Here is a 13,646-nt window from a genome sequence, read left to right on the forward strand (position 1 = left end):
GACATTTCTGCAAAGAAGACATCCAGATGGCCAACAGACACATGAAAAAGTGCTCCATATCACTCAACATCAGGGAAATACAAATCAAAACCACAATGCGATATCACCTCACACCAGTCAGAATGGCTAAAATCAACAAGTCAGGAAATGACAGATGCTGGCGAGGATGCGGATAAAGGGGAACCCTCCTACACTGTTGGTGGGAATGCAAGCTGGTGCAACCTCTCTGGAAAACAGCATGGAGATTCCTCAAAATGTTGAAAATAGAACTGCCCTATGACCCAGCAATTGCACTATTGGGTATTTACCCTAAAGATACAAACGTAGTGATCCAAAGGGGCACGTGTACTCGAATGTTTATAGCAGCAATGTCCACAATAGCCAAACTATGGAAAGAACCTAGATGTCCATCAACAGGTGAATGGATCAAGAAGATGTGGTATATATACACAATGGAATACTATGCAGCCATCAAAAGATTTGAAATCTTGCCATTTGCGACAGCATGGATGGAACTAGAGCGTATCATGCTTAGCGAAATAAGTCAAGCAGAGAAAGACAACTATCATATGATCTCCCTGATATGAGGAAGTGGTGATGCAACATGGGGGCTTAAGTGGGTACGAGAAGAATAAATGAAAGAAGATGGGTTTGGGAGGGAGACAAACCATAAGTGACTCTTAATCTCACAAAACAAACTAAGGGTTGCTGGGGGGAGGGGTTTTGGGAGAAGGGGGTGGTATTATGGACATTGGGGAAGGTATGTGCTTTGGTGAGTGCTGTGAAGTGTGTAAACCTGGTGATTCACAGACCTGTACCCCTGGGGATAAAAATATATGTTTATAAAAAATAAAAAATTATATTTAAAAAAATAATAAAAATAAATGCCTCAACAGTTATTGATATCAGTTCCAGGTAACTGTTGCTAAAACACACACCTAAAACAAGGCCATTTTGTTGTTTAATAAATGCCTCAACAGTTACTAGTATTGATTAGTTTAAGTTCAAAATCCTATAGGCTAGAGACTGAATGTAAAATAAAGGCACTAGAATCTGAGCTATTTTCTTTTATGTTTGCTTTCTTTGGGCCTTACTTTACTATATTATGTTGGTATATTTTAAAACTCATAAAACAAAATGTCAATTTAGATAGAAGAGTTAAATCATTCTCAAACACACTAGAATTTGAAAGACATTTAAAAAGTGTAACAAAACCAGTGTGATTCCATAAATAATAGTAAAAAAAATCACTAATAGTATGTGGGTCATATAATAAGCCTTAAAATCTAGAATTTATTATCTATCCTGGAAGCTATCTTTAGGGAATAAGATATATCTTTTCATTTATGTCAATCCTGTTTACCTGATGAATCAGTTAGAAGTTGTCTTAGGAAACTCTGACAGTGATATAAGTAAAAAGTATATAAACTTAAGGTGTAGATGAACTTGTTTTTTAAGGAATACCAGATTTTTTTCCCTTGTTCTTTTCCATTCTTAAAGAATGTTTAGTCAAAAGATGAGGAATAATATCAAACAAAACCAGGATTCATGTATTATTTAAACTTTATTTTAAATATATATGCATATGTTTATATTTAAATTTTATTTTAAAAATTGGGGTATTCTTTATTTTTATATTCTAGAAAAATCAAATCCTTAAACTAGGCTTTGCATTGGGTTTAAGTACCACCTTGAGATCATGGTGTATTTTATATTACAAGAAAACAATGAGTTAGCTATGAGTATTTTAAAACTCATCTAATCCTTAAAATGCTCTGCTGTTCTTCCTTAAACTACCATAGAGATGAATAAACCTAAGCTTTTACTTTCTAATTAGATAGAAAATTATTTATTGTCTACTTAATAACATTTTCCAAAATTTGAAAATATTGAATATTATTCAATTATATCTATGCCAATGAGCTTTTTTATGTTATGCTAGTCATCATACAGTACATCATTAGTTTTTGATTTAGTGTTCCATGACTCATTACAATGCTCATTACAACACGTGCCCTCCTTAATATTCATCACTGGACTACTTCATCCTCTCACCTCCCTCCCCTCTGAAACCCTGAGATTGTTTCCCAGAGTCCATAGTCTCTCATAGTCCATCTCCCTCTCTGATTCCCTGCCTTCAGTTTTCCCTTCCTTCCCCTAATCCATGCTGTATTTTATATTCCACATATGAGTGAAACAATATAATTGTCTTTCTCTGATTGATTTGTTTCACTTAAGATAATCCCCTCTATCCATGTATGTGCAAATGGTGGGTATTCATCTTTTCTGATGTCTCAGTAATATTCCATTATATATATGGACCACATCTATATCCATTTGTCTATTGAAGGGCATCTTAGTTCCTTCCACAGTTTGGCTATTGCAACAATTGCTACTATGAACATTGGGGTGCATATGCCCCTTCTTTTCACTACATCTATATCTTTGGGGTAACTACTCAGTAGTGCAATTGCTAAGTCATAGGGTAGCTCTATTTTTAACTTTTTGAGGAACCTCCATACTATTTTTCCAAATGGCTGTACCAACTTGCATTCCCACCAACAGTGTAAGAGGGTTCCCCTTTCTCCACATCCTCTCCAACATTTGTTGTTTCTTGCCTTGTTAATTTCAGCCATTTTAACTGGTGTAAGGTGGTATCTCAGTGTGGCTTTGATTTGAATTTCCCTGATGACTAATGATGTTGAACATTTTTTTCATGTGTCTTTGCCATTTGTATGTCTTCTTTGGAGAAGTGTCTGTTCATGTCTTCTGCCCATTTTTAGACTTGATTATTTGTTTTTTGGGTGTTGAGTTTGAGAAGTTCTTTATAGATCTTGGATATCAGCCCATTGTCTGTAGTGCCACTTGCAAATATCTTCTTCCATTCTGCAGGTTGCCTCTTTGTGTTGTTGATTGTTTCCTTTGCTGTGCAGAAGCTTTTTATCTGATGAAGTCCCCAAAGTTCATTTTCACTTTTGTTTCCCTTGCCTTTGGAGAAGTGTCTTGAAAGAAGTTGTTGTAGCCAATGTTGAAAAGGCTACTGCCCATGTTGTCCTCTAGGATTTTGATGCATTCCTGCCTTGCATTGAGGTCTTCCACCAATTTAGAGTTTATCTTTGTGTATGCTGTAAAAGAATGGTTGACCATTCTCATGTCTTTTATTTGTTTTTGAATCAGGATTATATTGGCTTCATTGATTTAATTATTCCTTCCCTTTTATATTTGGAAAAGTTTGTAAAAAAAAATGGTATTGAGGAGCCCATGGGTGGCTCAGTGGGTTAAGCCTCTGCCTTCGGCTCAGGTCATGACCTCAGGGTCCTGGGATCAAGCCCCGCATTGGGCTCTCTGTTCAGCAGGGATCCTGCTTCCCTCCCCCTTTCTCTGCCTCACTCTCTGCCTACTTGTGATCTATGTCTGTCAAATAAATAAATAAAATCTTAGAAAATGATATTGATTCTCCTTTAAATGTGAGAGACAATTCACCAGTGCAACTATCTATACTTGGGTTTGGTACTGGAGATGTTTTTCATCAAAAACATTTAATCACTTTATTTTTTAGATGTATTTAGATTTTCTATTTCTTCCTGATTCACTCCTGGTAGGTTATGTGTTTCTAAGAATGTGTCCATTTCATCTAGGTTATTTAATTTTTTGGCACACAGTAGTTCATAGTAGTCCCTTATAATTCCTTTAATTGCTATAGGGTCAGTAATGATATCCTTTCTTTCCTTCTAGTTTTGGTAATTTGTTCTTCTCTCTTTCATGTTTCAAGTTCATGTAAAGATTTGTCACTTTTGATCTTTTTGAAGAACCGACTTTTTTCTCTATTTTTCCCCCTATTTTTTTTCTAATTTCTATTTAATTCCCACTCTAATCCTTATTATTTCCTTCTTTCTTCTTCCTTTGACTTTAATTTTATTTACTTCCCTTAAGTGTTTTAGGATAAAAGGTTAGGTTGTTAGTTTGAGATACTTATTTTTTTTAATATAGGCATTTATAGTTACAAACTTGCCTCTTAACATTGCCTTAACTTCATCCCATAAATTTTAAAATGATGTCTAATAATTCTTAATTGCATTTAATCTCTAGCTAACTTAGGAAGAATTATATTCTTAACACTACTGAATCTTCTTCATGAATATGAACTATCTGCCCACTCATTTAGATGACCTTTGATTTTTTTTAATAGAGCTTTATAGTTTCCCCTCATATAGCCTCCTATACATATTTTCTTAGATTTATTCCTAAGTTTTTCCTTTTTTGGTGCTAAGCAAATGTTATTGTGTTTTCTTTCATTTTTAATTGATGTATAATTGACATAAAATATATTATTTTCAGGTGTACAACATAATGTTTCAAAAATTATACACATTGCAAAATACCACAGTAAATGTAGTTACCATGTGTCACCTTACAAAGTTGTTACAATGCTATTACCTATATTCACTATGCTTTGCTTATCATTACCATGACTTTATTTTATAATTAGAAGTTTATACTCTCAGTACCTTATCTCAGTACCTATCACCCCTTCCCCCTTCCCTTGGCACACCAATGTGTTCTCCATATTTATGAGCTTTTAAGAATTTTTTTTGTTTCTTTGTTTTGTTTTTTAGATTCTACATATAAGGGAAATCATATGGTTTTGACTTTCTCTGACATCTGTTTTAATTTTTATTTTAACTCATTAGTTAACATACAGTGAGTGTTACATTAGTTTCAGGTTTGTACAATATAGTAATTCAGAAGTTTCATGCATCACTCGATGCTCATCACAAGTACACTCCCTAATCCTCATCTCTTACTTAACCCAATCCCCAACCCTCCTCCCCTCTGGTAACCACCAGTTTTTTCTCTATAATTAAGAGTCTATTACTTGGTTTGTCTCTCTTACTCTCTCTTTTATTTTCCCTTTGTTTGTTGGTCTTAGTTCTTAAATTCCAAATATGAGTGATTATTTGTCTATGATTGACTTTTTTCTTTTTTTTTTTTTTTAAGATTTTATTTATTTATTTGACAGAGAGAAATCACAAGTAGGCAGAGAAGCAGGCAGAGAGAGAGGAAGGGAAGCAGGCTCCCCCGCCGAGCAGGGAGCCCGATGCGGGACTCGATCCCAGGACCCTGAGATCATGACCTGAGCCGAAGGCAGCGGCTTAACCCACTGAGCCACCCAGGTGCCCAATGATTGACTTTTTTCATTTAACATTATTATAATTTCTATATCCACCCATGTCATTGCAAATGGCATGATTTTGTTCTTTTTATAGCTGAATAATATTCTATTATATATGTATAGTGGAATGAAATGGAGAGATATATATCTCACATCATCTTTATATGTTATTTGTATCTTCTTTATCCTTTATCCATTCATCAAGTGATGGACACTTGGTCTACTTCCATATTTTCGCTATTGTAAATAATGCTCCTATAAACATTAGGGTGTATGTATACCTTTGAATCACTGTTGTTGTGTTCTTTGGGTAAATACCCAGTAGTGCAATTGATGGATTGATAGATTGTAGGGTAGCTCTATTTTACAGTTTTTGAGGAAATTCTACTATTTTCCATAGTATCTGCACCAGTTTGCATTCCCACAAACAGTGCAAAAGTGTTCCTTTTTCTTCATATCCTCAGGAACACTTGTTGTTTCTTGCATTGTTCTGTTGTTGTGCTAGCTCTTGTGTTATTGATTTTAGCCATTCTGACAGATATGAGGTGATATCTCATTGTAGTTTTGATTTGCATTTCTCTGATTGGTAAGTGATGATTTCATGTGTTCTTTGGCCACCTGGATGTCTTCTTTGGAGAAATTTCTGTTCATATCTTCCGCCCATTTTTTTTTTTTTTTAAAGATTTTATTTATTTATTTGACAGAGAGAAATCACAAGTAGATGGAGAGGCAGGCAGAGAGAGAGAGAAGCAGGCTCCCTGCTGAGCAGAGAGCCCGATGCGGGACTCGATCCCAGGACCCTGAGATCATGACCTGAGCCGAAGGCAGCGGCTTAACCCACTGAGCCACCCAGGCACCCTTCCGCCCATTTTTTAATTGTATTATTTATTTTTTTAATATTAAGTTTTATAAGTTCTTTATATAATTTGGATACCAACCCTTTATTGGATATGCTATTTGCAAATATCTTCTCCCATGCAAGATATTGCCTTTAGTTTTGTTGATTATTTCCTTTGTTGTGCAGAAGCCTTTATTTTTTTATTAAAAATAGTTTATTTTTGCCTTTGTTTCCCTTGCCTCAGCAGACGTATCTAGAAAAAAGTTGCTACAGATAATTTCTAAGATTTTTATGGATTTTAATCTGATTTGTAGTTATTTTTTTATGATGTCTGTCTGACTTTTTACTCAGTATATGTATATGTTTACTTGAGTATATGTTTGTATATGGTGAAGAATGTGATCCAGTTTCATTCCTTTGCATGAAGCTGTCCGTTTTCCCTTATTCATTGAAAAGACTGTCTTTTCCCCATTGCATATTGTTGCCTACCCATTGTATATTGTTGCTTCATTTGTCATAGACTAATTGATCTGATAAGCCTGGGTTTATGTCTGGGCTCAATATTCTCTTTCTGAATGTCTTTTTTTTTTTTTTTTTTTTTTTTTTTTTTTTTTTTTTTTTTTTGCCAGTAAAGTACTGTTCTAATTACTATATCTTTGAAATCCACTTTAACCATAAAGGCAGTTACAGATTAAAAGTAAAGGATTAGAGAAAGATATATCATGCTAACACTAACCAAAGAAAGCAATGGTAACTATATTAATTTTAGACAAAGTTGACACCAGAGGAATATATATATAAAATCGGGATTAAGGAGAGCCATTACGGAATGATAAAATGGTCAATTATTGAATAATACTTAAGAATTCTTAATGTGGGGGTGCCTGGGTGGCTCAGTGGGTTAAAGCCTCTGCCTTCAGCTCAGGTCATGATCCCGGGGCCCAGGGATCGAGCCCCGCATCTGGCTCTCTGCTCAGCGGGGAGCCTGCTTCCTTTCCTCTCTCTCTGCCTCTCTGCCTCCCTGTGATTTCTGTCTGTCAAAATAAATAAAATCTTAAAAAAAAAAAAGAATTCTTAATGTGTATGTGTCTAAGAACTAAATGTCAAAATATGTGAGAAAAAAGCTGATAGAACTTCAAGGAGAAAGAGACAAGGAGACATCATTTCCCCACTGTCAGTAATGGACAGATCCAGCAGAAAGAACATCAATACAGACATCGTTGAGCTAAACAGAATGATCAGTCAGTTGAATCTAATTGATATTTATAAAATACTTCATCCAACAACAGCAAAACTCAAATATTGTTCAAGCTCATAGGGAACATTTATCAAAATATATCACAATTTAATTCACAAAACACACCTTATCAAATTTAAAAGAGAAGAAATTATACATGTTTATACAATAATGGAATTAAAGTAAATACCAACAATTGAAAGATAAGTAGAAAACCACAAAATGCTGAGAGATTAGACAACACAATAAACAACAAATTGGCCAAAAAGACTAAGGAGAAATTAAACAATATCTGAACTATATTACAATTAAACCACAAGTTATCCTACTTTGTGGAAACCAGTAAAAACAATGTGTATAAGGAAATGTATAGCATTAAATGCATATATGAGAAATGAAAGATATATTATCAATAATCTAAGCTTCCCCTACAGGAAACTAGAGAGAGAGAAAAAAAATAAATCCAAAGTAAGCAGAAGAAAAATAAAATAGAGATTAGTGTAGAAATAAAGAAAATTAAAACCAGAAAATCAATAGACAAAAATCAACAAAATGAAAATCCAGTTCTTAGAAAGGATCTGTAAAATTCATAAGGTTTTAGCTATGGCAACTAAGGAAATAAAAAAGAAGAACCAAGTTATTAATATCAGAAATGAAAAAAAATCTGTATCTGTATTACTACAGATATCATAGATATTAAAAAGAATAAAAGAATCATATGAACTTTCTATGTTTACAAATTTGATAACCAAGATGAAATAACCAATTCTTTGAAATACACAATTTGTCAAAAGTCACACAAGAAACAATAGACAATCTGAATAGATCTATACCTATTAAAATATTGAATCAATAATTAATAACCTCCCCAAATAGAAGACACCAGTTCCAGATGGGTTCACTTGTAAATTATACCAAATGCTTAAAGAAGAAATTACCTCAATTCTCTGCAATTGCTTTCATAAAATAGAAACAAGGGAAGCACATCCTAACTCATAATATAAGGCCAGTATTATCCTAATACCAAATACAAGATAAAGACATTAAGACAAAGGAAAACTACAAACCAATATATATCATACACAGAAGCAAAATCCTCTACAAAATATTAGCAAATCAAATCCAAGATTGTATAAAAGGAATCACACAGTTTTAGATATGCAACATTGGTTCAATCTTTGAAAATCAGTAATGTATTTGAACATATCAACTGAGTAAAGAAGGAAAATCTCATGATCATATCAATAGATAAAGAATTTGATAAAACCCTAAACCCATTTATCATAAAAACTCTTAACAAACTAAGAATAGAGAGGAACTTATTCAACCTCATAAAAAAGTCTACAAAAGCCAACAGCTAACATCATAATTACAAGTGAAAAATTTAGTTTCCTCACTTTTGAAAAAAAAAAAACAAAACAAGAATGCCCAATACCACCATTCTCACTACTCATAATTATACTGAAAGTCCTATTTAATGCGATAATATAAGAAGAAGAGATATTGTATATAAATTGAGGAGGAAAAAATTAAACTAAGTTCACAAATTACATGTTAATGTAGAAAATCCCAAAGAATTACTCTCACAAACATATCCCTCGATATATAATAAGCAATTAAAACATGGTCGCAGGATGAAAGGTTGATATACAAAAGTCAACTCTTTTTCTATATACAAGAAATACTTAGAATTCAAGACAAAAAAGCAGAGTTCCATTTACATGGTCACCAGACAAGCAAAAGCCTTAGGCATAAATCTGATGAACTATGTATGAGATATATATGATATGAGGAAATCTATAAAACCTTGATGAAAGTAAGTAAGGAACAAATAAATGAAGAGATATTCCATTTAATAGATAGGAAGGCTCAGTATAATGTTATGACAGTTCTTTCCAAATTAACATATAGATTCAACACAATCCAAATAAAAATTTCAGTTAGTTATTTTGTTGATATTAATAAATTGAAGTTTATATAGTGAGGGAAAAGACAACAGTTTTGACAGCATAATATTGAAGGAGAAGAACAAAGTCAGGAGACTGAAACTACCCCAACTTCAAGACTTACTCTAAAGCTATAGTAATCAAGACAGTGTTATATTAGCAAAAGAATAGACATGTTGATCAATGGAACAGACCAAAGAGCTCAGACATAGATCCACACAGGTATAATCAAATGATCTTTGACAAATTATCACAGACAATTCAATAAGGAAAAGAGGTTTTTTTGTTTTGTTTTGTTTTGTTTTTTAAGATTTTATTTATTTATTTGACAGAGAGAAATCACAAGTAGATGGAGAGGCAGGCAGAGAGAGAGGAGGAAGCAGGCTCCCAGGAAAAGAGGTTTTTTTTCAACAATTGGTACTGGAACAACCGGACATACCCATGCAAAAAATAATAAAAATCTAGACACAGACCTTATATCCTTCACAAAAATTAATTTATAATGGGTCATAAGCATGAATGTTAAAAGGCACCACTATAAAACTCTTAGAGATGACATAAGAGGGTATCTAGATAACCTTGGAGTTGGCAAAGACAAATATGTGATTTTGTTAAGAAAATTAAAAAAAAAACATTAAGTTGGAATTCTTTTTTCTGTATATATTTAATAAATCTTTATTAATTATATTCCATTCTGTCTTTACCAAAATCCATGCCTTATCATTACCAGAATATCTTAAAATCCATTTAACTAAAGCAACACTTTAGATCCATTTAGATACATTTGACAGTTTTCACGTACAAATACTCCAGATCCTTTTGTGAGCACTGAGCCAGCATCAGATAGTATAGGTTTCAGATGACATTAAATGAGAATTTTCAGGAAGATCATAATATCACTTTGTAACTTACATAGCAAAATTCTTTGGCAAACAATAACTTCATCAAAATCCCTCTCATCCACTGAACCACACATACAAATGAACACACCTTCATTTTACACACAATTAAAGGTTATACACTAAGAGTAATATTCCCAGGTAAGCCAACTAATAAAACAAATAAATTTTGAAAATTGTCATGTCCCAAGCACCATAATTATATCTGATGATACAAAAATGAACAAAAATAAATCCTTCCTTCACAAAAACATCTATCATGGAAGACATATACTTAAATAACAAATCATGATAATGTGGGATAAAGTTACCAATTGGTAAAGTAGGGTGCTAATCAACCAGATAGGAGAGGTGTCTAATGTTTTATGAACTCACAAAGAAAAATTATATGCCAAACTTCTGATTTCTTATTTAAAGAATACTTATTTATTACTTCAACTCATCATTATGTATATTTTCCCACAATAATAATTTTATTATTACAATTAAATATTTATGAATTTGACACAGATATCTGTGTATATAACTTCTCTTTAATAATAATAATAATGATAAAAATAACAAAAATCAAGCATATAGCACTTATTCTGTGCCATATATTATTCCAAATGTTTTTTATATATTAACTATTTTAATCCTTACAACAAATTATGATATAAATGTTAACATTGGTGTCATTTACGTCTAAGAAAAGTGGAGAACAGAGAAGTTAAATTATTTGTACAAATATAAACAACAAAATAGTAATTGGTTAAGACAGATTTCAACAAAGTTTCTAAATCCTGTACCTTTAAACACAGTTATATTAATTTTCAATACATGTAAAATAGATTATATTGACTTTGAGAACTTGAAAAGCAGGAATTACCTTTTCTCACCACTACCTAAATACCCTATCTTGCTAACCATTACCTTCCATCTTTATTTCAGTTAGTTTTCCCTACTCAAATGTCATCTCTGAATTTCTGCATGCAAAATTCCTGTTAAAGACCCAAATCAAATCATGTTTCCTTTGTAAAAGCTAATCTAAGGCAACCCTTCATCTCCTGGATTATAAAATGTATTCTTAAAAAACAACAAAACAAAACAAACAAACAAACAAAAACAACTTCTTTTCTCCAAAACACACTGTGAAAAAACCAAAAAGACAAGCCACTGACAGAAAGAAAATATCTTCAAAAGATGTATATATAAAGGACTAATATTACAAATACACAAAGGATCTATAAATCTCATTTTGTTTAAATAAACAACCCAGTTAAAAATGGAGAAAAGTTTTAAAATATTTTGAATAAATATCCAGAAGTGGGATTACTGGACCATATGGTAGTTCTATTTTTATTTTTTTAAAAGATTTTACTTATTTGCTAAAGAGAGAGAGAGCGCACACAAGCAGGGGGAGTGGCAGGCAGAAGGGGCTGCAGGCTCCCTGCTGAGTAAGGAGCCTGACACAGACCTCAATCTCAGGACCTTGGGATTATTACCTAAACCAAAGACAGACTCTTAATTGAGCCACTCAGGCATCCCTACTTTTAATTTTTTGAGGAAACACTCTTGTACATTTTGCATTCCCACTGACAACGCGTAAAGGTTCTAATTTCTCCACATTCTTACTAACACTTATTTTTTGTTCTTTGGATAATAGTCATTCTGACAAGTGCAAGGTGATTTCTAATTATGGTTTTGATTTGCATTTTTCTAATAACTTGTGATGTACATATTTTCATATACCTGCTGGTCATTTATATGTCTTCTTTGGAGAAATATTTATTCAAGTCCTTCACAGATTTTACAATCAGGCTATTTGTTTTGTTTTTACTATTGATTTGTGGAAGTTTCTTTTTTTTAAATTATGTTCAACTAGACAACATATAGTACATCATTAGTGTTTGATATAGTATTCAGTGATTCATCAGTTGTGTATAAGACCCAGTGGAAGTTTCTAATATATTTTGGAGGTTAACTCCTCATCAGAAATATGGTTTGCATATATTTTCTCCCAACTGGAAAAAATATAAGCACTGTCATGTTCATTGCAACATTATTGATAATGAAAATCTAGTCCATCAACAGAAGAGTAGATAAAAAACAAATACATGCAACAGAATAATATTCACCCTTTAAAAAAAACTGGAATATGTGACAACACTAATAGAACTTGAGGATATTATGCTAAGTGAAACAAGTTCATTATACAAAGGTAAATAGTGCATGATTCTATTTTTATAATGTATCTAAAAATAGAATAGAATTAAAGAGAGGAATTAAAAAGAACTAAATACTGTCATAGAATTAAAGAGTGGAATATAGTTTCTGGGGGCTGGGAGGGCATGAGGAGTTACTTACCAACAGGCATAATGTTTAGTCAAGCAAGATGAGTAAGCTCTAGAGGTCTGTTGTATAACCTTGTCCTTGTAGTCAATAATAATATACTGTCTACTTAAAAGTTTATTAAGGAGACAGACCTCATATAAAGTGTACTTTTCATGGTAAAATAGTATTTTTAAAAGAAAAAAAATGGAGAAAAGTTCTGAGGAGACAACTCCACAAAGATGAGGTACAGATGGAAATAGAAAGTATTATGCTGAGCAAAATATATCATTCAGAGAAAGAATAACACCATAAGATTTCATCTCTATGTGGAACTTAAGAAACAAAACAAATAAGCAAAGTAAAAAAAAAAAAAAAAGAAAGAAAGAAAGAGACAGAGAGAAAGAGAGAGAGAGAGAGAGAGAGACAGACCAAGAAACAACTCTTAACTACAAAGAACAAACTGATGGTTACCAGAGTGGAGGTGGGTGGGGAGATGGGTTAAATAGGTAATGGAGATTAAGGAGTGTGCTTACTGTGATGAGCACTGGGTACTGTATGGAAGTGTTGAAACAGTATACTGTATACCTGCAACTAATATTATACTGTATGCTAACTAATAGGAAATTAAATAAAAAATTAAAAAAACCTAATATATATATATGAAGTAGTCATCGTGGGATGCATGGGTGGTTCAGTAGGTTAAGTGTCTACCTTCAACTCAGGTCATGATTCCAGGGTCCTGGGATCAAGCCCCACATCCAGCTCCATGCTTAGCAAGAAGCCTGATTCTCCCTCTGCCCCTCCTCTTCTTGTGCTCTCTCTGACAGATAAATAAAGCCTTTAAAAAAATAAATAAAATGATACCTACTCCTCTATCCTCTAAAGACCTGTTTTGTCTACTTTAGGGAAAAAAAAAAAAGAGGGGAAGACACCATGTCATTAGGTAATGGAAAATTAAAATGACAGTGAGAAGTATCTGTTCATGTCTTCTGCCTGTTATTTGACTTGATTACATCTAGACAATGGATTACATCTAGACAATGACTTGATTACATCTAGACATCTATTATTGTCAAAGCTATAAAATAAATGAGCTATCAGGACATGGAACAACATGGGATAATCCTTATGTGTATATTACTAAGCAAAGGAAGACTATCTGAAAAGGCTACATACTGTATGATTTTGTTTATATTACATTCTAGAAAAAGGAAATAAGTATGGAGACATTAAAAAGATG

This window comes from Mustela lutreola, chromosome X (assembly GCF_030435805.1).
Source record: "Mustela lutreola isolate mMusLut2 chromosome X, mMusLut2.pri, whole genome shotgun sequence".
NCBI lineage: Eukaryota > Metazoa > Chordata > Mammalia > Carnivora > Mustelidae > Mustela > Mustela lutreola.